This window comes from Balaenoptera ricei, chromosome 6 (assembly GCF_028023285.1).
Source record: "Balaenoptera ricei isolate mBalRic1 chromosome 6, mBalRic1.hap2, whole genome shotgun sequence".
In the NCBI taxonomy this organism is placed as follows: domain Eukaryota; kingdom Metazoa; phylum Chordata; class Mammalia; order Artiodactyla; family Balaenopteridae; genus Balaenoptera; species Balaenoptera ricei.
In genome coordinates, this window is record NC_082644.1 from 6,629,190 (window position 1) to 6,636,139 (window position 6,950).

Sequence of the window (6,950 nt, forward strand, 5' to 3'; positions counted from 1 at the left end):
GGGGTCAGCCTAGGTATTTTTCAAATATGATTATTTGTGGATTTATTGCATATGTGTTCTATCTATTTAAAATCTGAAATCTTAAAAAACTGTTTCTTTATGCCATTCTGCTAGTCCCCAAATATTACAGCTTGATTTACTTATGCCAGTCGCAACTTTTAAAACCTATTCAAGGGAATTCCTGGCGGTCCAGTGGCTAGGACTCTGCACTTTCATTGCCAGGGCCCAGGTTTGACCCCTGGTCAGGGAACTAAGATCTCTCAAGCCGTGCCGTGTGGCCAAAAAAAAAAAAAAAAAAAAAAGCCTATTCAAACGTCCCACTCATATTTTTACATAGGCACTGTGATTGCTCTTAGAAATTCAGAGTGCATGATTACTGTAGCTGTATGTAAATGACATACATGTTATGGATGCCAAAATCTAATAGATGTATTAGGTTGTAGTAGATAATTTCCCCCTCGTGGTATCATGTTTCTCTTAAATCTTTAGGAGTCTGTGGGTTGCAATCTAAATGGTCTGAGTGCTAGGTCAATTTTTTAAATATAAAGCTGTACAAAATTGTAGCTGCTTGTTACTATGTGATCGAGACAGAAACTGTGAAATCAGTTTGGCTGTTCTTGTGACATTTTAAACAAGCAAAAAAGTTAAACTGTCTATAAAGAAACTGCATTTGTAAGTTTTATTATTAAATCCACCACTGCTTTGCTGACTAATAAAAATGGAAAATGTGTGCTTTTATAGGTTTATAAAAAGGCAAGCTATCGTTTCGTGAAAAATATCTTGCACCGATTGAATACAGGTGGCTGCTTGTTTGGACTTTGAAGATGTAAAGGCTTAGTATAGATGTCTGAAAAAGGTAATACAGCACAATAAAAAAAATCTTCCTCTCTTTGCTCATCAATCCTTTGGGTATTCCATGTCAAATAAACGCTACAACAATTTATACTTAGAGTACACAGTGGAAGTGCCAGCCCTAACACTCCTTAGGACTGGATACCTGCCAGGTTTTTCACACCAATATTTAATGTGAACTAAAACGTCTTTTCCATTGGAAGTGTGAGAAGGAGCTTGCTTTCCTATATTTGGCTACGCGCTTACATGAAGTATAAAGTCAAATGCCCGTGATGTTCTCTTTATTTCAACCATGATGAATTGTGTTCATTTGTTTAAGTGCATGTGGCAGCTTTAGTGTTCCAACTATAAATTTTGGTTAACTTCTATTGACATGCTGTATTAAACTTAAGAAAAACAAATTACACTTCACCTGTTTTAATTGACTAAATGTGTCAAAAACACAGTAAGTATAACACGAAAGGTCAGAGCCTTCGTCTACACTGTAATGGGTGTCATGGCAGGGATCCAACTTTTCTTGTACATTTCATTTTTCACCAAGTTTGAGGACGAGGCATACGTTTCACGTTCACTTCCACTTCTCATTTGTACTTCAAAGTTTATCACAGGCGGTGTGACTACCAAGAACACTTTTCTCTTGTGCTATTTAAAGTTCTCTTCACAGTGACGTGCCTGCCCAGAGAATACTGATGTTCTCCTGTAAACAAGGCCTCGAGAACGGACTGTGGCATTCTCAGGAACAAAATGCTGATTTATAGCACACCATAGATCAATGTAGCACTGCCTGGAAAAGACCTCGTTTACATATCTAGTCCGTGCTTCCACGATTGAACCAGCAACCGCGTGGCTAGGGGCCGGCTTAAACTTGGCACCCTGGATTCCCTTAGGATCTGATTAAAGTTGCCAGTTCTTTTGCTCTGCGTCCAGTGGTTTATACGAATCTTTATTCCTCCATTAAAATTTATTAGCTTGATGCCCAATGATTACATAATATTCATGAAGCTCTCTCTCACCTGCTACCACCCACCTGTCCTATTTTTTCCAGAGTTACCTCTTGGTCTGGGATTTTTTCATCCCCTTTCTCAAAATTAGCTCCTTTTCCAGGGTTCCAACGTGAGTTTCCAGTGTGAATTTACGTCTGGAAAAACTCTCCACGGGGCAGGTGTTTGCAAAGTGTTACGTTTCGTACTGGGGAAGACAGGGATTCTAAAGTTTATGCCGCTTTCACCACTGCTTGTAACAATCTCATTCCGTATGACATGCTTTACCAGCAAGAAGCCACACGTTGTATGTTGGCACTAATGGGAGGCTGTCAGTATTTGTTCTGCTCTGATCCACATGGGGTGGGAAGCCTAACAGTCATCGTTATGCAAGAAGCTCAGACACTGCCTGATGGGGCCTAATCAGGGCTTTCGATTCTCCTTAAAGAAAGGAAGAGACCACCCCCGGGTATCACCACTACCGTGAAGATTCGATGAGAATGAGTCTGGTTCTAAATGACGGGCTGGCAGATTTTCTGTAAAGGGCCAGAGAGGGAAAATTTTCAGCCTTAAAGCCCAGATGGTCTCTGTCATAGCTACTCAGCTCCGCCATCCACAGCACAACCTTTTGGCATTGTGTAAACGGATAAACGGAGCTGTGTTCCAATAAATATTTATGGACAATGAAATCTGAATATCATATAAATTTCACGTGTCATCAAACAGTCTTCTTCTGACTTTTTTCCAACCATTTAAAAACATCAATACCATCCTTAGCTTGGGGGCCATACAAAAACAGATGGCAGGCTGCATTTGGCTTGAGGGTCCTAGCGTGTCACCCCTGCTCTAAGCTAATACAATATTAATTTCTAAAAGGCCCAAGACATTTAGAGTAGGGAGCTTTCCCTTTTAAAATAGAGTTGCTCTAGTCATCTCTTACATACAAGAATCGTTTCCCTCCCTTCCCTCATTTTCGGGTCAGATGGTAAATATGGTGGCCTTTGGAGTCTAATCCTGTGAGAATGGGGTGTAGCAAAGGGCGGGTGATGCCCGGCCCGTATCTGCTCCCTCCTCGCCGTCCCCACTCCCATCCTCTCTGCTGCTTGGTGCAGCAGGCCCGGGCCTCTGTGTGAGGTTTTCTTTGGCTTCTGTGAGGTGCCTTTGGCCCGTGGGGAGGTTGTGCTGGAAGTGCTGAGGCATTAAGGTCCCTTGGGAGGAGCCCTTGGCCAATGACTGAGAGAGTCGGAGGGTAAGTATCCCCGGTGTGGGTTGTCCCTGAGGGATGGTCTGCATCGCCTCTCTGGTTCCTCAGGGCGATGGGAGCCCCCGTTGCTAACAGCCGCAACCTGCTCAAGAACATAACCTCGATTGGCCTCCATCCTTTTCTGTTTCATCCCGACTTCTCTCCTGGCGCTTCTCAGGACTCCCTCCCAAATAAACAACCTGCTTGCTAGAGTCTCAAAAGATGGCACATTCTTAAATTCAAAAACAGCCTTTTGTAAATAATGAAGGCCACCGGCCTAGGTTGTAAATCTTAAATCCTTGCTTTCTCTAGGCAGAGCCGGCCACCTGTCCTTCGATTATGGCGGGGACTTTTTCTCCTCTTTTGATTTTGGCCAAAGGGCAGAAATCAGAGCTACTTGGCCCTCTGAATGCTTGCTAACCAAAGAGCATTCTGAGAAGCAGTGTGACATTTCCACCCAGGTCACACAGGTTGTTGTGCCCCGTGTGCTGTGACACATGACACAAGAAAATAGGCCAGAGGGGACACTGTGTCCTCCACCTCCTCCCCCATACCAGCCTGTGACATGTCAAAGACTATCTCTATGACAGCTCACTTTCTCTTTTCTGTTGTGAAGTGTAGGACTGGGATGAAGAAAAAGGATACGGTCTCTTTGAACTCCAAATCCTTGATAACTTTTACTCCGCGTCTAGCCCATTACAGATTTTCTTACTGCCCTCTGCAACTCTGGCCCATCTGCTGACTTTTCTTCCAAAGCACCTCTGCTTTATGGTGCTAGAATAAACTATTCCAAAAAACAATTTTTAAATCTTTATTAAAACTCTTTAAGAAGTAGTTAAAAGTTTTCCCCTGATAACGCCCTCACTCTGGATCTTTCTTTCATTAGCAGGAAGTGTGGATATGCTTTACTAACATCCCCTCTACTGGATCCTGTTTTTGAAAAGTACAACATATTTACTACTTATGGTGTAAGTGGAAAAGGAATAGGGGTGACCAGAAGCCTTTTAAGGTAAAATTTTCTTGAGGAAAGAGAAATAAAGTGAATAAGTGCAAAGGAGAGACATTACGATTACATTTATAGCAGCAAAAGGGGGTGGTGAAGGATCTGAAATCATTAAATACAGAGTTGATAAGATAGAAGGGTTATGCTTACCTAAAGCCAGAGACACAAAGAGAAGCAAATTTATATTTTACTCAGAAGTTTTTATTTTTAATAGAAGGCCCTACCAATATTTCAAGTTGAATGTCGGATTTTAAAGAATGTATGTTTGAATCATTTTCATCTTATTAACTTCTAATCCCTATGAACATTAAATCAATGTTTACTTGGACTGAAAATTTCTTAGGTACTTCGGCATAGAGAATGATGTGAAAGGCTAAGGTGAGAAAAAGGAAGACCAGGGATGGACCAGGAATTATACTTTTATAGGCCGTACTTACACAATTCAAAGTGAAATAGATGCATTCATACAGTTTAGAACTTGGCTGTGAGTCTACACTGAATATGGCCAGTTTAGTTCAGCAGGTGATCAAGATGATTCAGGAAAGAAAAATACAGTTAAGAATAGTCCCATGTCTATGATGAGCTGTGTATTAGATGAAGTCTTCTCATTTAACATTGTTACAAATAAGAACTTGGAAGGATCGATCGATGGATTGTCTTCATTCGTGCTACGTGTAGGCCCAGTGCTGGGTGTTAAAGTACTGCGGTTACTAAGATGTGGTCTCTGGCTTAAGCAGCCTCTGGTGATTTATGAGCAACACCAAAAATGGTGCAGGAAAGCCCAAGAAGTCCCTTGTGCTCTTTGATTGATTCCACTGCAATGTGGAAAACCTATGGTGTGGTCGTCGCTTTGCTTGGTCATAGATTCATATAGACTCCATCCATCCATTCACTCACTCACTCAATATTTTTGGATCACATACTATAAGCTAGATATTGTGCTAAGTGTTTCAAATGTCCGTGGGGAGTTACCCTCTTGTCTTTAGAACAAACCAACACTGAGATGTAAGGATACATTAGTAATCCTTGAGCTCCAGGAGTCATTAAAATTGAATTATGGCATTATTGAGTCTCGAAATAATCCATACATGAAAGTTAAATTATGGAAGATGACAGTCTTTGAGGACTGCTTCCTGACAACATATCACTACAGTCACATGAAGATGGGGGGTAATCTGAAGACAGGACATCCTCTATATTAGGTTCAAAGAATTAGTCACCAACTGTTGCTCTTCATAATCTATAACATCCATGCATCAAAATTCAGCAGTGGTTTTTCAAGTTTCCTACTGGTCATTTGAATAACCTTGCAGATAAAGTGTTTTACATTATGGATGGATGTCCACCACCTTAAGATCACTGCGCATCTCACTCGATTGTTCCTTGGGATGCCCAGCTGCACCTCATCATATATCACCACCTTTCAGCCGGCTCTGGTCACCCTATCTCACACTTCATCACATCCTGCATTCTTTGGGAACTCTCTGCTCTGTTAAGGAATCTGTCTCCATTGTTGCCTAATTCACTATTCCCAAACCAATTATAATTTAATCAGACTTTATTGGTGTCCAAATTAGTTCTTTTTACTGTATCAAACCAGGACTATTGCACATTATCAAAAAGGAATATTTTCTATGACCAAATGTGGTCAAGAAGTATTAAATGATACTACGTAGTTTCTGGGCTTTATTCCTCTCTTTATTGATTCTATGAACTTGAGCAGGCAACTTACTACGGAGCCTTTGTTTCATTAAACAGAAAGAAGTTAAGATACTTGCTGACTGCCCTGTTGAGGTGTCCGCGTTATGAGTTGGTCATATTGCTTTTGGTGATGTTAACTTGAGCAGGTTATTACTTTGAGCACATTTCAGAGTAGTGAGTGTCATTTTTTGGGGGGTCACCTTCTTACCTTAAACAGCTACATAATTTCCTTCATTCTGATGACCAGTCCAGGCTGAGTGTGAACTAATCTGGATCATTTGAAAGACAACCTCTATACAAAATTAAAAGACCGGTTGTTACATGATTTACTGTTGATTTAAGTAGATTTTCCTGAGTGAATTATTCCTTCAAATTTTCAAGGCAAAGTTGCCAACTTATATTTTATTATATGATGGAATTGGTCATAGCAAATGTAATATTTTTATTTACAATCATTTCACTTTTTCCATTCAGATTCTCATGTATTCTATACGTAATTTCTCACTCTTTGCTATTATAATGATCTCAAATTACCCAAATAGATTTTCCCATCACTCTGTGTGTCTTAATCTGTTCAGGCTGCAAAATACCACAGACTGCATGGCTTATAAACAACAGAAGTTTATTTCTCACAGTTCTGAAGGCTGGGAATTCCAAGATCAAGGTGCCAACATGGTTGTGTCCTAGGGGGAGCACTGTTGCTTGTTCATAGCTGGCCATCTTCTTGCTGTGTCCTCACATGATGGAAGGGTCAAGGGCGTTCACTGGAATCTTTTTCTTAAGGGCATTAATCTCATTCATGAGGGCTCCACCCTCATGACTTAAACAGAGTCATGCTTAAGTCATCCTAATACCATCATCTTTGGGGGTTAGGATTTCAACGTATGAATATTGGGGGGACACAAGCCCTCTGACTATAACATCATGTCCACTGGAATCAAACGTTGTACATTTAGAAGTTCACCCTCCCCACAAGGTTACTGCAATTCAGTGTGTTTCAGTGGGGTTTGGTAGAGCCTTGGGGAGGCCAGCCAGCAATTTCAAGATCTAATGTGAAAGGATCATGATCTCTGATCATCTCATTTCAATAATTCTAGAAGTTGTATTTGTAGATATATGGTATGTCTCATTGGTGTGACTAGCTCATTACTCAATTAGCCTTAGTGAATAT